This window comes from Balaenoptera physalus (genome assembly GCF_965194825.1).
Source record: "Balaenoptera physalus genome assembly, chromosome: 21".
Taxonomy (NCBI): domain Eukaryota; kingdom Metazoa; phylum Chordata; class Mammalia; order Artiodactyla; family Balaenopteridae; genus Balaenoptera; species Balaenoptera physalus.
In genome coordinates, this window is record NC_138902.1 from 4,545,647 (window position 1) to 4,560,437 (window position 14,791).

Below are 14,791 nucleotides of genomic sequence, written 5' to 3' on the forward strand. Positions count from 1 at the left end.
TAGCCACGCCAGCCTGAGATACCTAAATAACACTGTTTTGACTGGCCTCGATTCACTGTGGGCAGCCCTCTGGAAAGAAAAGGAGTTTCTCTAAGGAAACACCGTGCTTCCATAGCATGGGTGGGAGTTCCTCCTGTCATGCTCTAGAGCTACAGGGTAACTTGACGTGAGTCCTTGCCTCAAGCTAAGGCCTGAAAAGCCCTGCTGAAGCGAAAGCACTTAGCATTTTCCATTATGTCGTATTGGAAGTTCTGCTTTACTTGAACGTTTCTTCACTCTACCAGACACTAGGCACCCTAGTGTAGGCACCCTTTTTCGTACAACTACAGTGAGTACCAGCAGTCTCCTTTACCCTTCTAAGAAACATCCCGACCTAGAAGCCTTTCCCAGTCACACTATGTATTCAGAGTTTAAGGCAACTCGCTGCACCCTTCCTTAGAAAGCTAGGTGGACTCAGCTCTTCAACAGCTCCAGGGATTCTGTTCTCTCACGACATACATGCCATTGAAGTCTGCCTCATTGCTCTCATTGGAGCTACACTAAGAAACACAATCTGCTTCGCCTTCTTCTAGGAACTCTTACCCAAGGACCCCATACCTACAGGAGAAAGGAGGCTTGCATTCCTACTGGAATCTAAGCAAAGTTTTTCCTGTTACACTGCAGGACTTTAGACTAGGTTTAGGCCCGAAGGGTTACATAGAGCGTTCCAAGAATGAGGGAGTTCGATACATGCAGAAAACCCTGTGAAGAAAAGTTGATTCAGCAAGGGACCAGGGTTTGGCTAGAGTCTCTATTGACTTGTTAGGAATCAGAAGGGTTTCGGCTGCATGTTAACCCGAGAAGGAGACCTGATGGCACAAGCCTTGCTTTCCCATGTTAAATCTCTAAACATGCTTCCCTGAAGAATCCTAAATAACACTGTTTTTACCTGGCTTCTGGTCACTGTAGGCAGCCCTCTCGAAAGAAAAGGAGTTTTCTCTAAGGAAACACGGTGCTTCCATAGCATGGGTGGGAGCTCCTGCTGTCCTGCTCTAGAGCTACAGGGAAACTTGACGTGAGTCCTTGCCTCAAGCTAAGGCCTGAAAAGCCTTGCGGAAGCGGAAGCGCTTAGCAGTTTCCATTATGTCGTATTCCAAGTTCTGCTTTACTTGAATGTTTCTTCACTTACCAGACACAAGGCACCCTCGTGTAGGCACCCTTTTTCGTAGAAATACAGTGAGTAGCAGCAGTCTTCTTTGCTCTTCTAAGAAACATCCAGACCTAGAAGCCTTTCCCAGTCACTCTATGTAATCAGAGTGTAGGGCAACTCGCTGCACCCTTCCTTAGGAAGCTAGGTGGACTCAGCTCTTCAACAGCTCCAGGGATTCTGTTCTCTCACGTCCTACATGCCATGGAAGTCTGCCTCATTGCCCTCTGTGGAGCTTCACTAAGATACACAATCTGCTTCGCCTACCTCTAGGAACTCGTACCCAATGACCCCGTACCTACAGGAGAAAGGAGGCTTGCATTCCTACTGGAACCAAAGCACAGTTTTTCCTTCTACACTGCAGGACTTTAGAATAGGCTTCGGCCCTATAGCAGACATAGAACGTTCCAAGGATGAGGGAGTTCCATATATGCAGAACACTCTGTGAAGAAAAGTTGATTCAGCAAGGGACCAGGGTGTAGCTAGAGTCTCTTTGGACTTCTTAGATATAAGAAGGTGTCCGGGTGCATGTTCACCGGAAAAGAAGACTTGAATGCCTAAGCCTTGCGTTCCCATTTTAAATCTCTAGCCACGCCAGCCTGAGATACCTAAATAACACTGTTTTGACTGGCCTCGATTCACTGTGGGCAGCCCTCTGGAAAGAAAAGGAGTTTCTCTAAGGAAACACGGTGCTTCCATAGCATGGGTGGGAGTTCCTCCTGTCATGCTCTAGAGCTACAGGGTAACTTGACGTGAGTCCTTGCCTCAAGCTAAGGCCTGAAAAGCCCTGCTGAAGCGAAAGCGCTTAGCATTTTCCATTATGTCGTATTGGAAGTTCTGCTTTACTTGAACGTTTCTTCACTCTACCAGACACTAGGCACCCTAGTGTAGGCACCCTTTTTCGTACAACTACAGTGAGTACCAGCAGTCTCCTTTACCCTTCTAAGAAACATCCCGACCTAGAAGCCTTTCCCAGTCACACTATGTATTCAGAGTTTAAGGCAACTCGCTGCACCCTTCCTTAGAAAGCTAGGTGGACTCAGCTCTTCAACAGCTCCAGGGATTCTGTTCTCTCACGACATACATGCCATTGAAGTCTGCCTCATTGCTCTCATTGGAGCTACACTAAGAAACACAATCTGCTTCGCCTTCTTCTAGGAACTCTTACCCAAGGACCCCATACCTACAGGAGAAAGGAGGCTTGCATTCCTACTGGAATCTAAGCAAAGTTTTTCCTGTTACACTGCAGGACTTTAGACTAGGTTTAGGCCCGAAGGGTTACATAGAGCGTTCCAAGAATGAGGGAGTTCGATACATGCAGAAAACCCTGTGAAGAAAAGTTGATTCAGCAAGGGACCAGGGTTTGGCTAGAGTCTCTATTGACTTGTTAGGAATCAGAAGGGTTTCGGCTGCATGTTAACCCGAGAAGGAGACCTGATGGCACAAGCCTTGCTTTCCCATGTTAAATCTCTAAACATGCTTCCCTGAAGAATCCTAAATAACACTGTTTTTACCTGGCTTCTGGTCACTGTAGGCAGCCCTCTCGAAAGAAAAGGAGTTTTCTCTAAGGAAACACGGTGCTTCCATAGCATGGGTGGGAGCTCCTGCTGTCCTGCTCTAGAGCTACAGGGAAACTTGACGTGAGTCCTTGCCTCAAGCTAAGGCCTGAAAAGCCTTGCGGAAGCGGAAGCGCTTAGCAGTTTCCATTATGTCATATTCCAAGTTCTGCTTTACTTGAATGTTTCTTCACTTACCAGACACAAGGCACCCTCGTGTAGGCACCCTTTTTCGTAGAAATACAGTGAGTACCAGCAGTCTTCTTTGCTCTTCTAAGAAACATCCAGACCTAGAAGCCTTTCCCAGTCACTCTATGTAATCAGAGTGTAGGGCAACTCGCTGCACCCTTCCTTAGGAAGCTAGGTGGACTCAGCTCTTCAACAGCTCCAGGGATTCTGTTCTCTCACGTCCTACATGCCATGGAAGTCTGCCTCATTGCCCTCTGTGGAGCTTCACTAAGATACACAATCTGCTTCGCCTACCTCTAGGAACTCGTACCCAATGACCCCGTACCTACAGGAGAAAGGAGGCTTGCATTCCTACTGGAACCAAAGCACAGTTTTTCCTTCTACACTGCAGGACTTTAGAATAGGCTTCGGCCCTATAGCAGACATAGAACGTTCCAAGGATGAGGGAGTTCCATATATGCAGAACACTCTGTGAAGAAAAGTTGATTCAGCAAGGGACCAGGGTGTAGCTAGAGTCTCTTTGGACTTCTTAGATATAAGAAGGTGTCCGGGTGCATGTTCACCGGAAAAGAAGACTTGAATGCCTAAGCCTTGCGTTCCCATTTTAAATCTCTAGCCACGCCAGCCTGAGATACCTAAATAACACTGTTTTGACTGGCCTCGATTCACTGTGGGCAGCCCTCTGGAAAGAAAAGGAGTTTCTCTAAGGAAACACGGTGCTTCCATAGCATGGGTGGGAGTTCCTCCTGTCATGCTCTAGAGCTACAGGGTAACTTGACGTGAGTCCTTGCCTCAAGCTAAGGCCTGAAAAGCCCTGCTGAAGCGAAAGCGCTTAGCATTTTCCATTATGTCGTATTGGAAGTTCTGCTTTACTTGAACGTTTCTTCACTCTACCAGACACTAGGCACCCTAGTGTAGGCACCCTTTTTCGTACAACTACAGTGAGTACCAGCAGTCTCCTTTACCCTTCTAAGAAACATCCCGACCTAGAAGCCTTTCCCAGTCACACTATGTATTCAGAGTTTAAGGCAACTCGCTGCACCCTTCCTTAGAAAGCTAGGTGGACTCAGCTCTTCAACAGCTCCAGGGATTCTGTTCTCTCACGACATACATGCCATTGAAGTCTGCCTCATTGCTCTCATTGGAGCTACACTAAGAAACACAATCTGCTTCGCCTTCTTCTAGGAACTCTTACCCAAGGACCCCATACCTACAGGAGAAAGGAGGCTTGCATTCCTACTGGAATCTAAGCAAAGTTTTTCCTGTTACACTGCAGGACTTTAGACTAGGTTTAGGCCCGAAGGGTTACATAGAGCGTTCCAAGAATGAGGGAGTTCGATACATGCAGAAAACCCTGTGAAGAAAAGTTGATTCAGCAAGGGACCAGGGTTTGGCTAGAGTCTCTATTGACTTGTTAGGAATCAGAAGGGTTTCGGCTGCATGTTAACCCGAGAAGGAGACCTGATGGCACAAGCCTTGCTTTCCCATGTTAAATCTCTAAACATGCTTCCCTGAAGAATCCTAAATAACACTGTTTTTACCTGGCTTCTGGTCACTGTAGGCAGCCCTCTCGAAAGAAAAGGAGTTTTCTCTAAGGAAACACGGTGCTTCCATAGCATGGGTGGGAGCTCCTGCTGTCCTGCTCTAGAGCTACAGGGAAACTTGACGTGAGTCCTTGCCTCAAGCTAAGGCCTGAAAAGCCTTGCGGAAGCGGAAGCGCTTAGCAGTTTCCATTATGTCGTATTCCAAGTTCTGCTTTACTTGAATGTTTCTTCACTTACCAGACACAAGGCACCCTCGTGTAGGCACCCTTTTTCGTAGAAATACAGTGAGTACCAGCAGTCTTCTTTGCTCTTCTAAGAAACATCCAGACCTAGAAGCCTTTCCCAGTCACTCTATGTAATCAGAGTGTAGGGCAACTCGCTGCACCCTTCCTTAGGAAGCTAGGTGGACTCAGCTCTTCAACAGCTCCAGGGATTCTGTTCTCTCACGTCCTACATGCCATGGAAGTCTGCCTCATTGCCCTCTGTGGAGCTTCACTAAGATACACAATCTGCTTCGCCTACCTCTAGGAACTCTTACCCAATGACCCCGTACCTACAGGAGAAAGGAGGCTTGCATTCCTACTGGAAGCAAAGCACAGTTTTTCCTTCTACACTGCAGGACTTTAGAATAGGCTTCGGCCCTATAGCAGACATAGAACGTTCCAAGGATGAGGGAGTTCCATATATGCAGAACACTCTGTGAAGAAAAGTTGATTCAGCAAGGGACCAGGGTGTAGCTAGAGTCTCTTTGGACTTCTTAGATATAAGAAGGTGTCCGGGTGCATGTTCACCGGAAAAGAAGACTTGAATGCCTAAGCCTTGCGTTCCCATTTTAAATCTCTAGCCACGCCAGCCTGAGATACCTAAATAACACTGTTTTGACTGGCCTCGATTCACTGTGGGCAGCCCTCTGGAAAGAAAAGGAGTTTCTCTAAGGAAACACGGTGCTTCCATAGCATGGGTGGGAGTTCCTCCTGTCATGCTCTAGAGCTACAGGGTAACTTGACGTGAGTCCTTGCCTCAAGCTAAGGCCTGAAAAGCCCTGCTGAAGCGAAAGCGCTTAGCATTTTCCATTATGTCGTATTGGAAGTTCTGCTTTACTTGAACGTTTCTTCACTCTACCAGACACTAGGCACCCTAGTGTAGGCACCCTTTTTCGTACAACTACAGTGAGTACCAGCAGTCTCCTTTACCCTTCTAAGAAACATCCCGACCTAGAAGCCTTTCCCAGTCACACTATGTATTCAGAGTTTAAGGCAACTCGCTGCACCCTTCCTTAGAAAGCTAGGTGGACTCAGCTCTTCAACAGCTCCAGGGATTCTGTTCTCTCACGACATACATGCCATTGAAGTCTGCCTCATTGCTCTCATTGGAGCTACACTAAGAAACACAATCTGCTTCGCCTTCTTCTAGGAACTCTTACCCAAGGACCCCATACCTACAGGAGAAAGGAGGCTTGCATTCCTACTGGAATCTAAGCAAAGTTTTTCCTGTTACACTGCAGGACTTTAGACTAGGTTTAGGCCCGAAGGGTTACATAGAGCGTTCCAAGAATGAGGGAGTTCGATACATGCAGAAAACCCTGTGAAGAAAAGTTGATTCAGCAAGGGACCAGGGTTTGGCTAGAGTCTCTATTGACTTGTTAGGAATCAGAAGGGTTTCGGCTGCATGTTAACCCGAGAAGGAGACCTGATGGCACAAGCCTTGCTTTCCCATGTTAAATCTCTAAACATGCTTCCCTGAAGAATCCTAAATAACACTGTTTTTACCTGGCTTCTGGTCACTGTAGGCAGCCCTCTCGAAAGAAAAGGAGTTTTCTCTAAGGAAACACGGTGCTTCCATAGCATGGGTGGGAGCTCCTGCTGTCCTGCTCGAGAGCTACAGGGAAACTTGACGTGAGTGTTTGCCTCAAGCTAAGGCCTGAAAAGCCTTGCGGAAGCGGAAGCGCTTAGCAGTTTCCATTATGTCGTATTCCAAGTTCTGCTTTACTTGAATGTTTCTTCACTTACCAGACACAAGGCACCCTCGTGTAGGCACCCTTTTTCGTAGAAATACAGTGAGTACCAGCAGTCTTCTTTGCTCTTCTAAGAAACATCCAGACCTAGAAGCCTTTCCCAGTCACTCTATGTAATCAGAGTGTAGGGCAACTCGCTGCACCCTTCCTTAGGAAGCTAGGTGGACTCAGCTCTTCAACAGCTCCAGGGATTCTGTTCTCTCACGTCCTACATGCCATGGAAGTCTGCCTCATTGCCCTCTGTGGAGCTTCACTAAGATACACAATCTGCTTCGCCTACCTCTAGGAACTCTTACCCAATGACCCCGTACCTACAGGAGAAAGGAGGCTTGCATTCCTACTGGAAGCAAAGCACAGTTTTTCCTTCTACACTGCAGGACTTTAGAATAGGCTTCGGCCCTATAGCAGACATAGAACGTTCCAAGGATGAGGGAGTTCCATATATGCAGAACACTCTGTGAAGAAAAGTTGATTCAGCAAGGGACCAGGGTGTAGCTAGAGTCTCTTTGGACTTCTTAGATATAAGAAGGTGTCCGGGTGCATGTTCACCGGAAAAGAAGACTTGAATGCCTAAGCCTTGCGTTCCCATTTTAAATCTCTAGCCACGCCAGCCTGAGATACCTAAATAACACTGTTTTGACTGGCCTCGATTCACTGTGGGCAGCCCTCTGGAAAGAAAAGGAGTTTCTCTAAGGAAACACGGTGCTTCCATAGCATGGGTGGGAGTTCCTCCTGTCATGCTCTAGAGCTACAGGGTAACTTGACGTGAGTCCTTGCCTCAAGCTAAGGCCTGAAAAGCCCTGCTGAAGCGAAAGCGCTTAGCATTTTCCATTATGTCGTATTGGAAGTTCTGCTTTACTTGAACGTTTCTTCACTCTACCAGACACTAGGCACCCTAGTGTAGGCACCCTTTTTCGTACAACTACAGTGAGTACCAGCAGTCTCCTTTACCCTTCTAAGAAACATCCCGACCTAGAAGCCTTTCCCAGTCACACTATGTATTCAGAGTTTAAGGCAACTCGCTGCACCCTTCCTTAGAAAGCTAGGTGGACTCAGCTCTTCAACAGCTCCAGGGATTCTGTTCTCTCACGACATACATGCCATTGAAGTCTGCCTCATTGCTCTCATTGGAGCTACACTAAGAAACACAATCTGCTTCGCCTTCTTCTAGGAACTCTTACCCAAGGACCCCATACCTACAGGAGAAAGGAGGCTTGCATTCCTACTGGAATCTAAGCAAAGTTTTTCCTGTTACACTGCAGGACTTTAGACTAGGTTTAGGCCCGAAGGGTTACATAGAGCGTTCCAAGAATGAGGGAGTTCGATACATGCAGAAAACCCTGTGAAGAAAAGTTGATTCAGCAAGGGACCAGGGTTTGGCTAGAGTCTCTATTGACTTGTTAGGAATCAGAAGGGTTTCGGCTGCATGTTAACCCGAGAAGGAGACCTGATGGCACAAGCCTTGCTTTCCCATGTTAAATCTCTAAACATGCTTCCCTGAAGAATCCTAAATAACACTGTTTTTACCTGGCTTCTGGTCACTGTAGGCAGCCCTCTCGAAAGAAAAGGAGTTTTCTCTAAGGAAACACGGTGCTTCCATAGCATGGGTGGGAGCTCCTGCTGTCCTGCTCTAGAGCTACAGGGAAACTTGACGTGAGTCCTTGCCTCAAGCTAAGGCCTGAAAAGCCTTGCGGAAGCGGAAGCGCTTAGCAGTTTCCATTATGTCGTATTCCAAGTTCTGCTTTACTTGAATGTTTCTTCACTTACCAGACACAAGGCACCCTCGTGTAGGCACCCTTTTTCGTAGAAATACAGTGAGTACCAGCAGTCTTCTTTGCTCTTCTAAGAAACATCCAGACCTAGAAGCCTTTCCCAGTCACTCTATGTAATCAGAGTGTAGGGCAACTCGCTGCACCCTTCCTTAGGAAGCTAGGTGGACTCAGCTCTTCAACAGCTCCAGGGATTCTGTTCTCTCACGTCCTACATGCCATGGAAGTCTGCCTCATTGCCCTCTGTGGAGCTTCACTAAGATACACAATCTGCTTCGCCTACCTCTAGGAACTCGTACCCAATGACCCCGTACCTACAGGAGAAAGGAGGCTTGCATTCCTACTGGAACCAAAGCACAGTTTTTCCTTCTACACTGCAGGACTTTAGAATAGGCTTCGGCCCTATAGCAGACATAGAACGTTCCAAGGATGAGGGAGTTCCATATATGCAGAACACTCTGTGAAGAAAAGTTGATTCAGCAAGGGACCAGGGTGTAGCTAGAGTCTCTTTGGACTTCTTAGATATAAGAAGGTGTCCGGGTGCATGTTCACCGGAAAAGAAGACTTGAATGCCTAAGCCTTGCGTTCCCATTTTAAATCTCTAGCCACGCCAGCCTGAGATACCTAAATAACACTGTTTTGACTGGCCTCGATTCACTGTGGGCAGCCCTCTGGAAAGAAAAGGAGTTTCTCTAAGGAAACACGGTGCTTCCATAGCATGGGTGGGAGTTCCTCCTGTCATGCTCTAGAGCTACAGGGTAACTTGACGTGAGTCCTTGCCTCAAGCTAAGGCCTGAAAAGCCCTGCTGAAGCGAAAGCACTTAGCATTTTCCATTATGTCGTATTGGAAGTTCTGCTTTACTTGAACGTTTCTTCACTCTACCAGACACTAGGCACCCTAGTGTAGGCACCCTTTTTCGTACAACTACAGTGAGTACCAGCAGTCTCCTTTACCCTTCTAAGAAACATCCCGACCTAGAAGCCTTTCCCAGTCACACTATGTATTCAGAGTTTAAGGCAACTCGCTGCACCCTTCCTTAGAAAGCTAGGTGGACTCAGCTCTTCAACAGCTCCAGGGATTCTGTTCTCTCACGACATACATGCCATTGAAGTCTGCCTCATTGCTCTCATTGGAGCTACACTAAGAAACACAATCTGCTTCGCCTTCTTCTAGGAACTCTTACCCAAGGACCCCATACCTACAGGAGAAAGGAGGCTTGCATTCCTACTGGAATCTAAGCAAAGTTTTTCCTGTTACACTGCAGGACTTTAGACTAGGTTTAGGCCCGAAGGGTTACATAGAGCGTTCCAAGAATGAGGGAGTTCGATACATGCAGAAAACCCTGTGAAGAAAAGTTGATTCAGCAAGGGACCAGGGTTTGGCTAGAGTCTCTATTGACTTGTTAGGAATCAGAAGGGTTTCGGCTGCATGTTAACCCGAGAAGGAGACCTGATGGCACAAGCCTTGCTTTCCCATGTTAAATCTCTAAACATGCTTCCCTGAAGAATCCTAAATAACACTGTTTTTACCTGGCTTCTGGTCACTGTAGGCAGCCCTCTCGAAAGAAAAGGAGTTTTCTCTAAGGAAACACGGTGCTTCCATAGCATGGGTGGGAGCTCCTGCTGTCCTGCTCTAGAGCTACAGGGAAACTTGACGTGAGTCCTTGCCTCAAGCTAAGGCCTGAAAAGCCTTGCGGAAGCGGAAGCGCTTAGCAGTTTCCATTATGTCGTATTCCAAGTTCTGCTTTACTTGAATGTTTCTTCACTTACCAGACACAAGGCACCCTCGTGTAGGCACCCTTTTTCGTAGAAATACAGTGAGTAGCAGCAGTCTTCTTTGCTCTTCTAAGAAACATCCAGACCTAGAAGCCTTTCCCAGTCACTCTATGTAATCAGAGTGTAGGGCAACTCGCTGCACCCTTCCTTAGGAAGCTAGGTGGACTCAGCTCTTCAACAGCTCCAGGGATTCTGTTCTCTCACGTCCTACATGCCATGGAAGTCTGCCTCATTGCCCTCTGTGGAGCTTCACTAAGATACACAATCTGCTTCGCCTACCTCTAGGAACTCGTACCCAATGACCCCGTACCTACAGGAGAAAGGAGGCTTGCATTCCTACTGGAACCAAAGCACAGTTTTTCCTTCTACACTGCAGGACTTTAGAATAGGCTTCGGCCCTATAGCAGACATAGAACGTTCCAAGGATGAGGGAGTTCCATATATGCAGAACACTCTGTGAAGAAAAGTTGATTCAGCAAGGGACCAGGGTGTAGCTAGAGTCTCTTTGGACTTCTTAGATATAAGAAGGTGTCCGGGTGCATGTTCACCGGAAAAGAAGACTTGAATGCCTAAGCCTTGCGTTCCCATTTTAAATCTCTAGCCACGCCAGCCTGAGATACCTAAATAACACTGTTTTGACTGGCCTCGATTCACTGTGGGCAGCCCTCTGGAAAGAAAAGGAGTTTCTCTAAGGAAACACGGTGCTTCCATAGCATGGGTGGGAGTTCCTCCTGTCATGCTCTAGAGCTACAGGGTAACTTGACGTGAGTCCTTGCCTCAAGCTAAGGCCTGAAAAGCCCTGCTGAAGCGAAAGCGCTTAGCATTTTCCATTATGTCGTATTGGAAGTTCTGCTTTACTTGAACGTTTCTTCACTCTACCAGACACTAGGCACCCTAGTGTAGGCACCCTTTTTCGTACAACTACAGTGAGTACCAGCAGTCTCCTTTACCCTTCTAAGAAACATCCCGACCTAGAAGCCTTTCCCAGTCACACTATGTATTCAGAGTTTAAGGCAACTCGCTGCACCCTTCCTTAGAAAGCTAGGTGGACTCAGCTCTTCAACAGCTCCAGGGATTCTGTTCTCTCACGACATACATGCCATTGAAGTCTGCCTCATTGCTCTCATTGGAGCTACACTAAGAAACACAATCTGCTTCGCCTTCTTCTAGGAACTCTTACCCAAGGACCCCATACCTACAGGAGAAAGGAGGCTTGCATTCCTACTGGAATCTAAGCAAAGTTTTTCCTGTTACACTGCAGGACTTTAGACTAGGTTTAGGCCCGAAGGGTTACATAGAGCGTTCCAAGAATGAGGGAGTTCGATACATGCAGAAAACCCTGTGAAGAAAAGTTGATTCAGCAAGGGACCAGGGTTTGGCTAGAGTCTCTATTGACTTGTTAGGAATCAGAAGGGTTTCGGCTGCATGTTAACCCGAGAAGGAGACCTGATGGCACAAGCCTTGCTTTCCCATGTTAAATCTCTAAACATGCTTCCCTGAAGAATCCTAAATAACACTGTTTTTACCTGGCTTCTGGTCACTGTAGGCAGCCCTCTCGAAAGAAAAGGAGTTTTCTCTAAGGAAACACGGTGCTTCCATAGCATGGGTGGGAGCTCCTGCTGTCCTGCTCTAGAGCTACAGGGAAACTTGACGTGAGTCCTTGCCTCAAGCTAAGGCCTGAAAAGCCTTGCGGAAGCGGAAGCGCTTAGCAGTTTCCATTATGTCGTATTCCAAGTTCTGCTTTACTTGAATGTTTCTTCACTTACCAGACACAAGGCACCCTCGTGTAGGCACCCTTTTTCGTAGAAATACAGTGAGTACCAGCAGTCTTCTTTGCTCTTCTAAGAAACATCCAGACCTAGAAGCCTTTCCCAGTCACTCTATGTAATCAGAGTGTAGGGCAACTCGCTGCACCCTTCCTTAGGAAGCTAGGTGGACTCAGCTCTTCAACAGCTCCAGGGATTCTGTTCTCTCACGTCCTACATGCCATGGAAGTCTGCCTCATTGCCCTCTGTGGAGCTTCACTAAGATACACAATCTGCTTCGCCTACCTCTAGGAACTCGTACCCAATGACCCCGTACCTACAGGAGAAAGGAGGCTTGCATTCCTACTGGAACCAAAGCACAGTTTTTCCTTCTACACTGCAGGACTTTAGAATAGGCTTCGGCCCTATAGCAGACATAGAACGTTCCAAGGATGAGGGAGTTCCATATATGCAGAACACTCTGTGAAGAAAAGTTGATTCAGCAAGGGACCAGGGTGTAGCTAGAGTCTCTTTGGACTTCTTAGATATAAGAAGGTGTCCGGGTGCATGTTCACCGGAAAAGAAGACTTGAATGCCTAAGCCTTGCGTTCCCATTTTAAATCTCTAGCCACGCCAGCCTGAGATACCTAAATAACACTGTTTTGACTGGCCTCGATTCACTGTGGGCAGCCCTCTGGAAAGAAAAGGAGTTTCTCTAAGGAAACACGGTGCTTCCATAGCATGGGTGGGAGTTCCTCCTGTCATGCTCTAGAGCTACAGGGTAACTTGACGTGAGTCCTTGCCTCAAGCTAAGGCCTGAAAAGCCCTGCTGAAGCGAAAGCGCTTAGCATTTTCCATTATGTCGTATTGGAAGTTCTGCTTTACTTGAACGTTTCTTCACTCTACCAGACACTAGGCACCCTAGTGTAGGCACCCTTTTTCGTACAACTACAGTGAGTACCAGCAGTCTCCTTTACCCTTCTAAGAAACATCCCGACCTAGAAGCCTTTCCCAGTCACACTATGTATTCAGAGTTTAAGGCAACTCGCTGCACCCTTCCTTAGAAAGCTAGGTGGACTCAGCTCTTCAACAGCTCCAGGGATTCTGTTCTCTCACGACATACATGCCATTGAAGTCTGCCTCATTGCTCTCATTGGAGCTACACTAAGAAACACAATCTGCTTCGCCTTCTTCTAGGAACTCTTACCCAAGGACCCCATACCTACAGGAGAAAGGAGGCTTGCATTCCTACTGGAATCTAAGCAAAGTTTTTCCTGTTACACTGCAGGACTTTAGACTAGGTTTAGGCCCGAAGGGTTACATAGAGCGTTCCAAGAATGAGGGAGTTCGATACATGCAGAAAACCCTGTGAAGAAAAGTTGATTCAGCAAGGGACCAGGGTTTGGCTAGAGTCTCTATTGACTTGTTAGGAATCAGAAGGGTTTCGGCTGCATGTTAACCCGAGAAGGAGACCTGATGGCACAAGCCTTGCTTTCCCATGTTAAATCTCTAAACATGCTTCCCTGAAGAATCCTAAATAACACTGTTTTTACCTGGCTTCTGGTCACTGTAGGCAGCCCTCTCGAAAGAAAAGGAGTTTTCTCTAAGGAAACACGGTGCTTCCATAGCATGGGTGGGAGCTCCTGCTGTCCTGCTCTAGAGCTACAGGGAAACTTGACGTGAGTCCTTGCCTCAAGCTAAGGCCTGAAAAGCCTTGCGGAAGCGGAAGCGCTTAGCAGTTTCCATTATGTCGTATTCCAAGTTCTGCTTTACTTGAATGTTTCTTCACTTACCAGACACAAGGCACCCTCGTGTAGGCACCCTTTTTCGTAGAAATACAGTGAGTAGCAGCAGTCTTCTTTGCTCTTCTAAGAAACATCCAGACCTAGAAGCCTTTCCCAGTCACTCTATGTAATCAGAGTGTAGGGCAACTCGCTGCACCCTTCCTTAGGAAGCTAGGTGGACTCAGCTCTTCAACAGCTCCAGGGATTCTGTTCTCTCACGTCCTACATGCCATGGAAGTCTGCCTCATTGCCCTCTGTGGAGCTTCACTAAGATACACAATCTGCTTCGCCTACCTCTAGGAACTCGTACCCAATGACCCCGTACCTACAGGAGAAAGGAGGCTTGCATTCCTACTGGAACCAAAGCACAGTTTTTCCTTCTACACTGCAGGACTTTAGAATAGGCTTCGGCCCTATAGCAGACATAGAACGTTCCAAGGATGAGGGAGTTCCATATATGCAGAACACTCTGTGAAGAAAAGTTGATTCAGCAAGGGACCAGGGTGTAGCTAGAGTCTCTTTGGACTTCTTAGATATAAGAAGGTGTCCGGGTGCATGTTCACCGGAAAAGAAGACTTGAATGCCTAAGCCTTGCGTTCCCATTTTAAATCTCTAGCCACGCCAGCCTGAGATACCTAAATAACACTGTTTTGACTGGCCTCGATTCACTGTGGGCAGCCCTCTGGAAAGAAAAGGAGTTTCTCTAAGGAAACACGGTGCTTCCATAGCATGGGTGGGAGTTCCTCCTGTCATGCTCTAGAGCTACAGGGTAACTTGACGTGAGTCCTTGCCTCAAGCTAAGGCCTGAAAAGCCCTGCTGAAGCGAAAGCGCTTAGCATTTTCCATTATGTCGTATTGGAAGTTCTGCTTTACTTGAACGTTTCTTCACTCTACCAGACACTAGGCACCCTAGTGTAGGCACCCTTTTTCGTACAACTACAGTGAGTACCAGCAGTCTCCTTTACCCTTCTAAGAAACATCCCGACCTAGAAGCCTTTCCCAGTCACACTATGTATTCAGAGTTTAAGGCAACTCGCTGCACCCTTCCTTAGAAAGCTAGGTGGACTCAGCTCTTCAACAGCTCCAGGGATTCTGTTCTCTCACGACATACATGCCATTGAAGTCTGCCTCATTGCTCTCATTGGAGCTACACTAAGAAACACAATCTGCTTCGCCTTCTTCTAGGAACTCTTACCCAAGGACCCCATACCTACAGGAGAAAGGAGGC